Below are 12,500 nucleotides of genomic sequence, written 5' to 3' on the forward strand. Positions count from 1 at the left end.
CTTACAAAAGAAGTAGATAGTTCGAGATATATATCTCGAACTATATATATCTATATATATCAGATATATATCTGATATATATCCCATCATATCGAGTCCCACTGGTGGGTGTTGTCCAAAGATTATATATATATATATATATATATATATATATATATATATATATATATATATTATATAAAAGGAGTACAAATTAGAGAATTGAGGCGGGTGCTGCAGGTGTGGGTGAGGAACAAAGTGGGAAGGTGATCTATAATGGGGGGTGGGGGTAGGGGGGTGTCGCAGGAAGGCCAAGGAAAGGTGGGGGGGTGTCCTAGAAAGGAGAGGGGGAAGGGGGAAGGTGAAGCAGAGTCCCCGGAAGAGAATAGGAAAGGGGGGGAAGAGTGCCACATGGTCCCACAGGGACTCTAACCATCCATCGTGGCCGTCCAAACAAGTACTGAACAAGTCCACCCATCATATCACTCTACGCCAGATAAAAACAAACTTCACAGTTTCAACAATTTGACAAACAGATGTAGATGACAAACACAGTACGAGGGATATGAACATCCACCACCTAAACCCAACAAGAAAAAAATAAATAAATAAAAAAAACTATTGCAATTGCAAAGGACTTTTATTCCTTGAAAATGTGAAATTCCTGACATAATCTGCAATACGTGTCCCTCAACACGACAAGGACGTCGTAAATATTCCAGCCCAGTCAGACGCCTCCCCCCCTCCTTGCTGGGGCGGGAGGGGGTGTGGGAGAGGGGGTGTGGGAGAGGGGGCAGGATGGGAAGGAAGGGGGTGCTGGGGATGTGTAATGGAGGGAAGGAGGGAGGGAGGGTGCCAGGAAGTGCAAGATAATAATTATTATTATTATTATTATTTTCTACCACAGACGTGGCCACACATTTACAATGCTAATCAGCATATATACATTTTCTTCTGTCCTCCATGGACAGGGTGAGAGATCTGTTAAACATATAATTCAGTGATTCATTGATCAGTCATTGATCAGTCTGGCCCAGGGCCAGGCTTGGCTTGTGAGAGCTTGGTCCAACAGGCTGTTGCTTGGAACGGCCTGCAGATCGACATATCCACCACAGTACATATCCTCCACATCTTGCATACGATATCTGTGCATGGGGTTCAACCACTGCAAATTGCCTCAAACCCATCACTCAGCAAAAATCTGCTATCAGAACAATAACAAACTATCTTCAGGCAACACACAGCCCCTCTGTTCAAGTCCCTTAACATGCTAAACATACACTCACTCCACACATTCTCTTGTGCTCTTTACATGTACAAAACCTTGTTCCTAAATGCAAATCTAGATCTGAAACTTTTTCCTTGATAGCTGTAATAGAACCCATGAGCACCACAATAGAAATCAATATATCTTTAATATCCCTGGAGTCAGACTAAATCTGTGCAAACACTTCATGCAAAAAGGCCCAGTCTTTGGAACTCACTCCCTGATGAATTAACAAATTATCCAACCTATTTTTTCTTGATATATACAAGAGTTGTTACATTCTTGTACAGCCACTAGTACGCGTAGCGTTTCGGGCAAGTCCCTGAAATACGATCCCCGCCGCGAAGAATCATTGTTACAACCAAGTACACATTTTACTGTTGCGTTAAACAGAGGCTACAGTTAAGGATTTGCGCCCAGGATACGAACCCATGACAAAGCGCTCGCGGAACGCCAGGCGAGTGTCTTACCACTACACCACGAAGACTGTACTCTATTCGGAAGTAAAACCAAAAAGTACCTAATTTCATCCTCCTAGTTTCCTACCTTGTGCTTCAAACTCCCGCTGTGTCTTGTACTACCAACTTTCCCAATATTGGTACTTAAAGACATATATCCTTACCAAAGGAATCACCGTTGTAAATTTATATTGTATAAGATCATAGAACCCAAAGCACACGACAGATAGGTTATCTTGAGGTTATCTTGAGATGATTTCGGGGCTTTTAGTGTCCCCGCGGCCCGGTCCTCGACCAGGCCTCCACCCCCAGGAAGCAGCCCGTGACAGCTGACTAACACCCAGGTACCTATTTTACTGCTAGGTAACAGGGGCATAGGGGTGAAAGAAACTCTGCCCATTGTTTCTCGCCGGCGCCTGGGATCGAACCCAGGACCACAGGATCACAAGTCCAGCGTGCTGTCCGCTCGGCCGACCGGCTCCCTAGTTATTGTAGTTATTTGTTGATATAAAAACCTTTGGTACAATGTTCCCTTTCATCTTACCTGATATGTTAGATTAATATGTTTTCTCACGATATGTGATTTGGTCTATAAAGCTCAGAATTTCGCATAATATTGCGTTTTTAAGCAAGTTTTCTTGCTTGAGGACCTGTCCGAATCGCTATGCGTGTTGGTGGCTTCGCGTGAATGTCAAAATACCAATCTTATGTAATCTCACCAATCCTTTGTACCTTCTTGTGAATAAATTACTATTATTATATTATTATAAAGAAGAAAGTGTAATATAGGTGTGTGTAGTGATATAAACTGAGTAGTGAAGTGGACTATGAGGGAGACAAACCTGACGCTATTACACACCCGACACCCATTACTCACCTGACGCTGTTCAACACTCTCACCACAAACCTGCACCACTTCATCACTACAACACTACAGTGCTCCAGGCCGCCGACACAACTATAAGAAAGTCTTAACAAGATATAAGATTGTGAACTCCGTACCTATAAATCACGACAAATAAAATTAAAGTTCGTATTACAAACTGAGACTCGGATCCAATATCTTTTGTGCCACAAATCCCATTACATTGTGCGGTTATAACTGAGCTTTCAAGCTCACCTCAGTAAGAAATACTTGCCAATTATTTAAATATCGCTCAGGTATTGTTAAATATCGCTCAGGTATTGTTAAATATCGCTCAGATATTGTTAAATATCGCTCAGGTATTGTTGAATATCGCTCAGGTATTGTTGAATATCGCTCAGGTATTGTTGAATATCGCTCAGGTATTGTTAAATATCGCTCAGGTATTGTTAAATATCGCTCGGGTATTGTTAAATATCGCTCGGGTATTGTTAAATATCGCTCGGGTATTGTTAAATATCGCTCGGGTATTGTTAAATATCGCTCGGGTATTGTTAAATATCGCTCGGGTATTGTTAAATATCGCTCGGGTATTGTTGAATATCGCTCAGGTATTGTTAAATATCGCTCAGATATTGTTAAATATCGCTCAGGTATTGTTAAATATCGCTCAGATATTGTTAAATATCGCTCAGATATTGTTAAATATCGCTCAGGTATTGTTAAATATCGCTCAGATATTGTTAAATATCGCTCAGATATTGTTAAATATCGCTCAGGTATTGTTAAATATCGCTCAGATATTGTTAAATATCGCTCAGATATTGTTAAATATCGCTCAGGTATTGTTAAATACTGCAACTTTCGCTGTCCATGGAGGACAGAGGAAAATGCATATATGCTGGTTAGCATTGTAAATGTGTGGCCACGTCTGTGGCAGCAAATAATAACGCAGCAGATACAACTTCAACTTGTATATGTAATATTTTCTTCAAGACGTTAATATTTATTATATTGTGATATCTTTAGTAAAGTATTGAATTTCGTGGGTATCATTATTCTTTCAAATTCTGCGGGTTTCGTGAAGCCACTGAAGGCTTCGTGAAGCCACTGAAGGCTTCGTGAAGCCACTGAAGGCTTCGTGAAGCCACTGAAGGCTTCGTGAAGCAATACGCTACAAACCCATAACCAATGGAAGTCATTAAACTAGAAGAATGGACTGGAATTATCAGGAGAATCAGCCACTACGACAATTTAGCACTGGGAAGGGATCAGAATAATGATTAAGGATAGTACGAGAGGGAGGGAATGGTGCCCAACCACTTGGACGGTCGGGGATTGAACACCGACCTGCATGACGCTCTACCGTCGCTCTACCGTCCACCCCAAGTTAAGAAAATCATCAGAAGCGGGAACTGCTCCAGATCAACTTGCAACTCTAGACTTCTGAAAGGACTTTCAGGCAATACAAGAGAGGGAACAGAGGAAGACATTGGAGCGGGAGGTCATTTTCGACCTTGAAACAAATCTCAGCAGGAGTATTCTACTCACCTCAGTAACCCTGAAGGAAGTAGAGGAACTGAGAGAAAATAACCTGAGAAGATAGGAGACTCTCCATAGCCTCCAGGGGCCAGATTCACGAAAGCACTTACGAATCTGTACATCTTTTCTCAATCTTTGGCGGCTTTGTTTACAGTTATTAAACAGTTAATGAGCTCCGAAGCACCAGGAGGCTGTTTATAACAACAACAACAGTTAAATGGCAAGTTTTCATGCTTGTAAACTGTTTAATAAATGAAACCAAAGCCGTCAAAGATTGAGGAAAGATGTAAACGTTCGTAAGTGCTTGCGTAAGTCCTTTCGTGAATCTGGCCCCAGGACCGCTTCAAGGCAACAGAGGAGGCTGAAAGGAAGAAGTAACAAGGGGCAACAGGAGAGAGTCAAGCAGGCAGAGAATGTGATGGTGTAACATGGGAACAAACCCAGAGGAAACATCGGCAGAGTTAGTTGGAGGGAGAGCAAATCATGACACAAGAGTGAGAGAGGAGGTACGCGGCCAGCCAGGCGTGAAGTGTACGAGCCTAAGTGGCAGAGGAAGGAATCTGTGGTCGTGTAAGATCGATCACATCCTGAAGACGACCCACGACAATGAGCAGAGAAGAAGACTCGAAAAAAATTACACAAATCGATATACAGTATCGATTTGTGTAATATATATATATATATATATATATATATATATATATATATATATATATATATATATATATATATATATATATATATATTGATGTAAGAAATCATTAGGCAGCACAGTTACGGTGACTGAGGGAACTTGAGAAAGACAACGGTACTGTTTGCTACGATGCTTCCACAATGGATGGAATAGATTGTAGAATATTACACTTTCACAATACTTGCGTTAAACTATACTGACAGACACACACCACTTGCCCATCAGCCTGGAGGTGTCCAGGTGGAGGTGGAGGAGGAGGAGGTTGAAGACAACCAAGAAAGTAAATATACATAATACAAGGGGATCAGGACATAACACAAGCAGTACACAGCAAGACCTCAGAGACAAACTTTTGTTTAAGTTATTAACACATTTAGGTGCATCTGCATTTGTGCAGCTGCCCTAGACTATATGAAGGGGAGTACAGTGTGTCAAAAAGCTAGCTACGTGATGCTAAAATCCCCATCTAGTCATAGAGAGGCATGTGATAAGTAGTCTGCACTGGCAGACTCTGGGAGACAAGCAGCGCGGAAATAGCAGATCAACTCTGCGTGGCGATTCTCCCGATGTGCAGAGACGACCTCCACACACCTGCCTCCGCTCTCAACCTACTTATCTGCCCCCCTCACCACCACCCTTGTCTCCATACAGTGTATATATGTATGTATATGTGTGTGTGTGTGTGTATGTATATGTATGGGTATAAAGTATATATGGAAGCTGATCAGAATTACATTTCACCTTTGTGAATGTACATTAATGACACTATGTAAAAGACACATCTAACACTTCATGTAGGGCATACGTAAATCTGTGTATCTATGTATTTACGTATGTAGGTTAGCTTAGCATTTTAAAAGCACCGAATCACCTTCTGTGGTTGAGTGTTCAATAAACCCTTGAACTATATGTTTAACACTTCTCTAACCCTGTCCATGGAGGACAGAAGAAAATGTATATATGCTGGTTAGCATTGTAAATGTGTGGCGACGTCTGTGGTAGAAAAAAAAAAAAAAAACTGCCTTACACCCTCCACCCTTTTCTCCATACACTGCTGGCCAGGTAGGCACCAGCACCTCCTGACGCTACACTCTCAGTCACCAGGCACAGTGATGTATGACGGACGAGGGTTGTCAAGAGAAGCTTAGCGGGAATGACCGTTTATTAAGTGTCATTAAACCAACTAACTGGAAGGTAATTATTTCTGGAATGTTTACAGTTGTAGTGAAGATGACTTGAGGGCTTAGAGCGCCAGGGCGTCACACTAATACTTACAGTTGGTGGAAGGCTGTGAGGCAGCTCTACCCTTGTGATGGTGTGAAGAACCTTTACGTCAATAAGGGTGTGGTGCAGCGAGTCATATGTGAGAGTAGTGTCGGGGGGAAACAGGTTTGATTGAAAGCGTGTGGAACTTAACACTAATTATTAACACTATTACACAGTGATTGTTTATGTTAACAGACAGTTTCACGGTCACAATTGGTCCGTCTTATTTACCTAAAGCTTCCTAGCATTACTTAAATAATGAAGAAATATGATATTTATTTACTATTTTGTTGGTGCTGAATGTAGAACATAAAAAATATATATATTTTTACTCTGAAATAACAATTTTATAAAGAAATTAGACGAAACCCAGTAGCAGGTGACGCCACAGGAAGTCGACGATCCAAGCGACAATGTTATGGCTTTATAATAATTAAAGGGACCCAATTTCCTTGAGACAATATATCATATTTCTTCATTACTTCCGCGATTCTAGGAAGCTTTGGATAGATTTGGCTAATTAGACCGACTGTCACGATTGATAAACACCCAAGAACTTGCCTCCCGCCCCTGGCCAACACCGTGAACTGATACACTGGTGATAGTACACATGTGTACTAGCAACACAAGGATAAACAACCGTTATACAATGGTAGTTAAAACACTGTTGACAATCAAACCCCCCCTCCCCCCCCCCACCACTGTGGTAACAATATCTCTGTAAATGGATTATCATTAAAGTAAGAGTAATCCGTAAGAGAATATACAATACCTAGACAACAATATACACACTGTAATCACCGTTCACTAACTGGTCGAGCAGGACGCGGGCTGAGAGTGTAGAACATACACAACACACTATACTTAGCATCAACGTGGCACCGACTCCGCTCAACGCCAAACCATTAATTACGTGACGCTCACACAGTCAGAACAAGACACTAAACACTGCAGTCACAAGTGATCCTAAATGTGTGTGTGTGATCCTAATGACCAGACACTTACACCCTTGTGTGGACGTCACCAGACACGGGGCCGGCAGGACAAGGCGGGACACAGTTACCTCGGCTCTCAGACTTCCTATTTAACACTGTCCTCTCGAGTCACAGTCCCGCTCCTGTGCCAGGTAAGTCCACTACAAGCTCACTTACAACTACTTGCAACCTTTTAGATCCAAGTAGCTGCATCTAAAACAACAAATACTCACAGCGTTGGTCAACCTTCTCTCAATCGTCCATAGAGTCACACCTCGCTGAGTAGGTGATGACCGTTGCTTGGGACGGGTCAACTCGGCTCCAGGCGATCAGTGGCAACTATCCTGGCATAGCAATGACTTAACCTTCCAATTAGTTGGACACGACCTACGTGCAGGTAAGTCTTGTGGCCAGGAGCACATTTAATGAAGACAGAAAATGGTGACAAGTCATCACAGGAGTGACTACACTATTACACGGCGCATTAACACGGACCATAGTCGTTTGTTTTGACACAGTTGACAATTTGACATAGGTCCGTCTAATTACCCATGCATTATGTAAGTAATGAAGAAATATGACATTTACTCACTATAATATTGGTGCTGAATGTAGAACATGAAAAAACATATTTTTACTCTGAAATAGTATAATTTTGTAAGGAATTTAGACAACAATAACTCTTCGTTAAGTCGCTCTACAACATTGTCGCTTGGATCGTCGACTTCCTATGGCGTCACTTGCCACAGGAAGAGTAAAACTCGGGGTTTTCCATGTTCTACATCCAGCACCAACATTATAGTGAGTAAATATATCATAGTCCTTCATTACTTATGTAATGCTAGGAACCTTTAGGTAATTGGACGGGGCTGGACTGCTGTATGAAAAGAGGGAGTTACAAGTGGTCTATCCCCCTGTCCCCTCACTCACCCCTTCCCCTCTCTCAGCCCTCCCCTCCCTCAGCCTCTCCCCCCTCACTCTCCCTTCATGTTTAGAGTGATGAGAAACGCAGGTGTGACAGTATTAATTAAATATAATATCCCCGCCTCAGGTGAGTAGTGTTTCCTTATCTCCCCTCACTTGTCCCCTTGCGAGGGGGGGGTCTCAGACCCCTCACACCTGGCGAGGGGGGGACCTCAGACCCCTCACACCTGGCGAGGGAGGGGGGGGGGGCACCTCACACCTGACTGAGGGAGGCCTGAGGCTCGCAGTAAGAGGTGATGGGTGAGGCTAGGAAATGAGGTGAGCGTAATATGGGGGAGATAAAGCCGAAGATGAGGGGATGAGGGAGAAAGAGAGAGAGGGAGAGGGGGAAGGAGGGAGTGTGGTAGAGAGGAGGCGGGGGGGGGGGATAATGAGGGGTAAGAAGATAAAGTGAGAATGTTCTGTGCTGGTGGTCAGGTTATAAAGACTGGCGGGCAGGCAACCGGAACATAGACAGCACCTCACACCTGCTCCACGCCACAGAAGCACAGTCTCGCTAACACCACAGCCCGGTTGGTCCGGGCTGTGGTGATAACCAAAATCTCTATTGATAATTGTATCCTAGATAGATTCTTGCTATTACTGATTCTCTCCCTCGGCCACCTCTTCGGCCATAATGATTGGGATTGCCAGCTAAACCATGTTGTACCATCGTACAGATTCACTAGTTTGTGCTTCTATCCTCCTTTCCTCAGTTACCTTGTCACGGTGATGTTGCCTGACAATACCTCTAACTTGTAGTAGTCTTGGGTATGAAGTATTCAATATGGTCTCCTTCAGCGTCTTCAGCAGCCAGCACATCTGCTCGTTCATTCCCACATATTCCAACATGGGAGGAGATCCACAGAAACTTGACAACTTCACCGATTGATTAGTACTCTCACAGCTCTCTCTTAATTTCAAATACAGAGTACTTAGCCGTGTCATTAGCCAAGTAATTAGCTATACAATTTGGTGTACTCCGTCCTTTAACAAATCCATTGACCCCCTCCCCCTAGCTTGTCTATTTTGTGCAACAGTCGGTTTAAGATGATCCTTTCAAGTATCTTGCAAGTGCATGACACGAGACTGATAGGTCTGTAATTACCAGAGCCATTGGGCTTCGGTACGGGAATAATTATTGCGTGTTTCCATTGTGTGGGAAACACTCCACTTAGGAATGACTTGTTAAACAGGTGGAGGAGTAGATTCCCAGACACTTCACACAGAGCATTGAGTGTGTCGTAGGTGACGCCATCCTCACCAGGTGCATAGTTGACGTTGACAGTTGACGTTGACATAGTTGATACCTATTGAAGGTTTTGTTAACTCAAAAAAGGAAACATTATCGACCTTGCCAGGATTCGAACCTGGAATCTTCTGATCCGTAGTCAGACGCGTTATCCGTTGCGCCACAAGGCCTCTGAGAGAAGTTTAGTAATAAAAAGTTTTATATTACTGTATTATGTAACATGTTATGTAAGATCATGTTATGTAAGATCATGTTATGTAAGATCATGTTATGTAAGGTTACATGACATTTCAAACTAATCTTTCTAAAGTGTGACACTCACATTATGTCCATAGAAGGAGAAGGGAAATTTGAAGACTTATTTTGTTTTTTATAAGACAGCCAACTCCATCAAAATATTAAATATATATCGTACCGTCTTAAGAAACTCACAAAGACCCGAAAGTTGTAGTATTAAACATTATGATGAATACCGTGTGAAGCCTCTAATATCGCAGGATTCTAATATATAGAAGTAATAGAGCAAGATCTCTGCAATGTTATAGAGGCCAGAATACGTCTGGGATATAGACGTATCTGGCAGCTCTCTCCAAACTGATATACCACATATACCACATCAACTTTGTGGTGGTGTCGAATACAACATGGTGTCCTTAACAGGGATTTATACAATATCCATCTCCATCAAAACCCACCCAGGCCGTTAATCCCCCTCTGTGGTTGAGTGCTAAACAGCACACTAGTTTCTATAACAGCAATTGTTCAAGAAAGACGTAAATATATGCATGTGTGTTTATATATGTATGTGTATATGTGTCAACTAGTTAGAATTGCATTTCACCTTTGTAAACGCACAATAATAATTCTTTGGTTTCTAATTTAGTATATATGACAGATGTAAATGTTTTCATTGTCAACTGGTATACTGGTATACCAATTGACACCTGGTATACCAGTATACTAGATACTGTATGTGGTAAACTGTAGCTGTTTAATTAGTTACACAATATGCAAGAGTAAACTGTTGTGTAGTGTAGTAAACTGTTGTGTACTACAGTGAACAATAATGCACTGTAGTGACAACCATCCAGCCATCTTGGAGAAGTACAGTGTACTGTATGGAAGTGAAGACAAGGATAGGGTTGGGGTAGACTTGTGAAGCAGGAGTGATCAAGCGGACCAGGATGGGTAGGGCAGGGCATCTCACCTTTAGTTCCATCTTGTTCCCCTCCTTCCCTTCCCATCAGTGAAGTCTCCCCTCTCTCTCTCTATGTCTCCCCTCGTACTCCATTCATCTTCCTCCCCTTTTCTATTACTTTTCTCCCCTTTATCCTCATCTCTCTTTAGTCTTGCTTCTCTGTATGCTTCCCTGGTTTGTCTCTCTCCCCTCTCTTGTGTCTCTTGTGTCTCCCCTCTCTCTTGTGTCTCCCCCCCTCTCTTGTGTCTGGGAGGGGACTGTTGGCACCAGGGCCACCATGGGAGGGGACTGTTGGCACCAGGGCCACCATGGGAGGGGACTGTTGGCACCAGGGCCACCATGGGAGGGGACTGTTGGCACCAGGGCCACCATGGGAGGGGACTTGGCACCAGGGCCACCATGGGAGGGGACTGTTGGCAGACTCGGGTGTAGTCATGTGGAGGAGCTGGTTGGGCCGTTGAGTGCTCGTCCATAAGGCTCATCGCCGTGTACAGTTGGTATGGAGCTTGAGCTGTATTACCTGCAGTGGCTTAGCGCGTTCCTGCCCCTGGACCGGTTCCGCCTCAATATTTAGAATTGACACACGAATGATGAATAGAGAGAGAGAGAGAGAGAGAGAGACACAGAGAGAGAGAGACACAGAGAGAGAGAGACACAGAGAGAGAGACACAGAGAGAGAGACAGAGAGAGAGAGACACAGAGAGAGAGACACAGAGAGAGAGACACAGAGAGAGAGACACAGAGAGAGAGACACAGAGAGAGAGACACAGAGAGAGACAGAGAGAGAGAGACACACCATCTCACTTCGTCACAGGCTAAAAAGATTGTTCACTAGAGGGCAACATTCGCCTTCTCTCTCTGATACATTCTGGAAATTCCCTGAAATATTCGACTGAGATCTGAAAACCTTAGCTATGCAATGTTGCATATCAGATGAGCGTTTTCAGAATGCATCGCATGAGGTCGATGAATACATGCAGATTGTGAGCGGAATGTTGAGGATGGATGGAAGAGCAAGGGAGCGGTGATGCCATTTATTGCTTCTCCTGTTTCCTCTTGTAAGTAGCACAGAACTTAGTTTTTTCTTAGACATATCATTGTAATGGGGATCTTTGGCTGTCTTAATTGCAAGCTTAGCATTCAGTTCCTTAATTCTGCTTTTAACACTGGGGAGGGACAACTCCTCTCGTAGATTAGACGTTTTGGCAGTTCTTGGAACTCCAAGAATGATTGTCATGGCTTCATTTTGTATGCTTTGCAGCCTTTTTTATATCTTTTGGGAGTAGGTGCACAAGACTGGTGCTGCATAGTCAATGACGGAGCGCACATAGACTGTGCACATCAGGCCCCCGTGTCCAGGTGCTCATGTCTGTCTCCCTGGGAGGCTGAGCCATGTAACATTATTATAAACGACATGACAAGGAAAAAGTTCAACATGATACCACAAGTAATGAGGCTCAAGTATCTTGAGGAAATTTATATATAATCTCAATATATATTGAGAACAACGTAAGCAGAGCTAACTGCCATTGTTATGGCGTTAAGATTCCTTGAACGGAACACTAATGACGCAGTGATCTGCACTGATTCAAAAGCAGCACTGCAAAGCCTTAGTAAAAATCGTGCAGAAAATCTTGCAATAGTCGCTGAAATTAAGAGAGCTGTGTGAGTACTACCCAATCAGGGAAGAGTTTCTCAAGTTTCTGGTGATCCCCTCCCATGTTGGAATATGTGGGAATGAACGAGCAGATGTGCTGGCTGCTGAAGGCGCTGAAGGAGACCATATTGAATACTTCATACCCAAGACTACTACAAATTAGAGGTATTGTCAGGCAACATCACCGTGACAAGGTAACTGAGGAAAGGAGGATAGAAGCACAAACCAGTGAATCTGTACGATGGTACAACATGGTTACAGTTGGCAATCCCAATCATTACGTCGAAGAGGAGGAGGCCGAGGGAGAGAGTCAGTAATAGCAAGAATCCGTCTTGGATACAAATATCCATGGAGATATGGAATGGAAACAACAGTTGATCAGAAT

At 43.1% G+C, this 12,500-nt stretch overlaps 2 protein-coding genes and 1 non-coding gene across 4 annotated transcripts in view; 1 reads left to right on the plus strand and 2 right to left on the minus strand.

Moving 5' to 3' along the window:
* LOC123768447 (uncharacterized) overlaps window positions 1–12,500 on the plus strand; it is a 487,820-nt gene that overhangs the window by 128,426 nt on the left and 346,894 nt on the right. The window lies entirely within an intron of this gene.
* Window positions 1–12,500, minus strand: part of LOC123768495 (zinc finger protein 609) — a 129,587-nt gene that overhangs the window by 92,775 nt on the left and 24,312 nt on the right. Inside the window, exon 1 of one of the 2 annotated variants that reach the window (XM_045759125.2) lies at window positions 7,279–7,399. The exons of the other annotated variant lie outside the window; for it this stretch is intronic. The gene's annotated coding sequence lies outside the window, so the exon portion shown is untranslated. Of the gene's footprint in view, window positions 1–7,278; window positions 7,400–12,500 lie in introns of those variants that run through there. 2 annotated transcript variants of the gene reach the window in all.
* TRNAR-ACG (transfer RNA arginine (anticodon ACG)) lies at window positions 9,358–9,430 on the minus strand. Its single transcript has one exon. It is a non-coding gene; the product is annotated as a tRNA-Arg (tRNA).

Source organism: Procambarus clarkii, chromosome 86 (genome assembly GCF_040958095.1).
Source record: "Procambarus clarkii isolate CNS0578487 chromosome 86, FALCON_Pclarkii_2.0, whole genome shotgun sequence".
Lineage (NCBI taxonomy): Eukaryota > Metazoa > Arthropoda > Malacostraca > Decapoda > Cambaridae > Procambarus > Procambarus clarkii.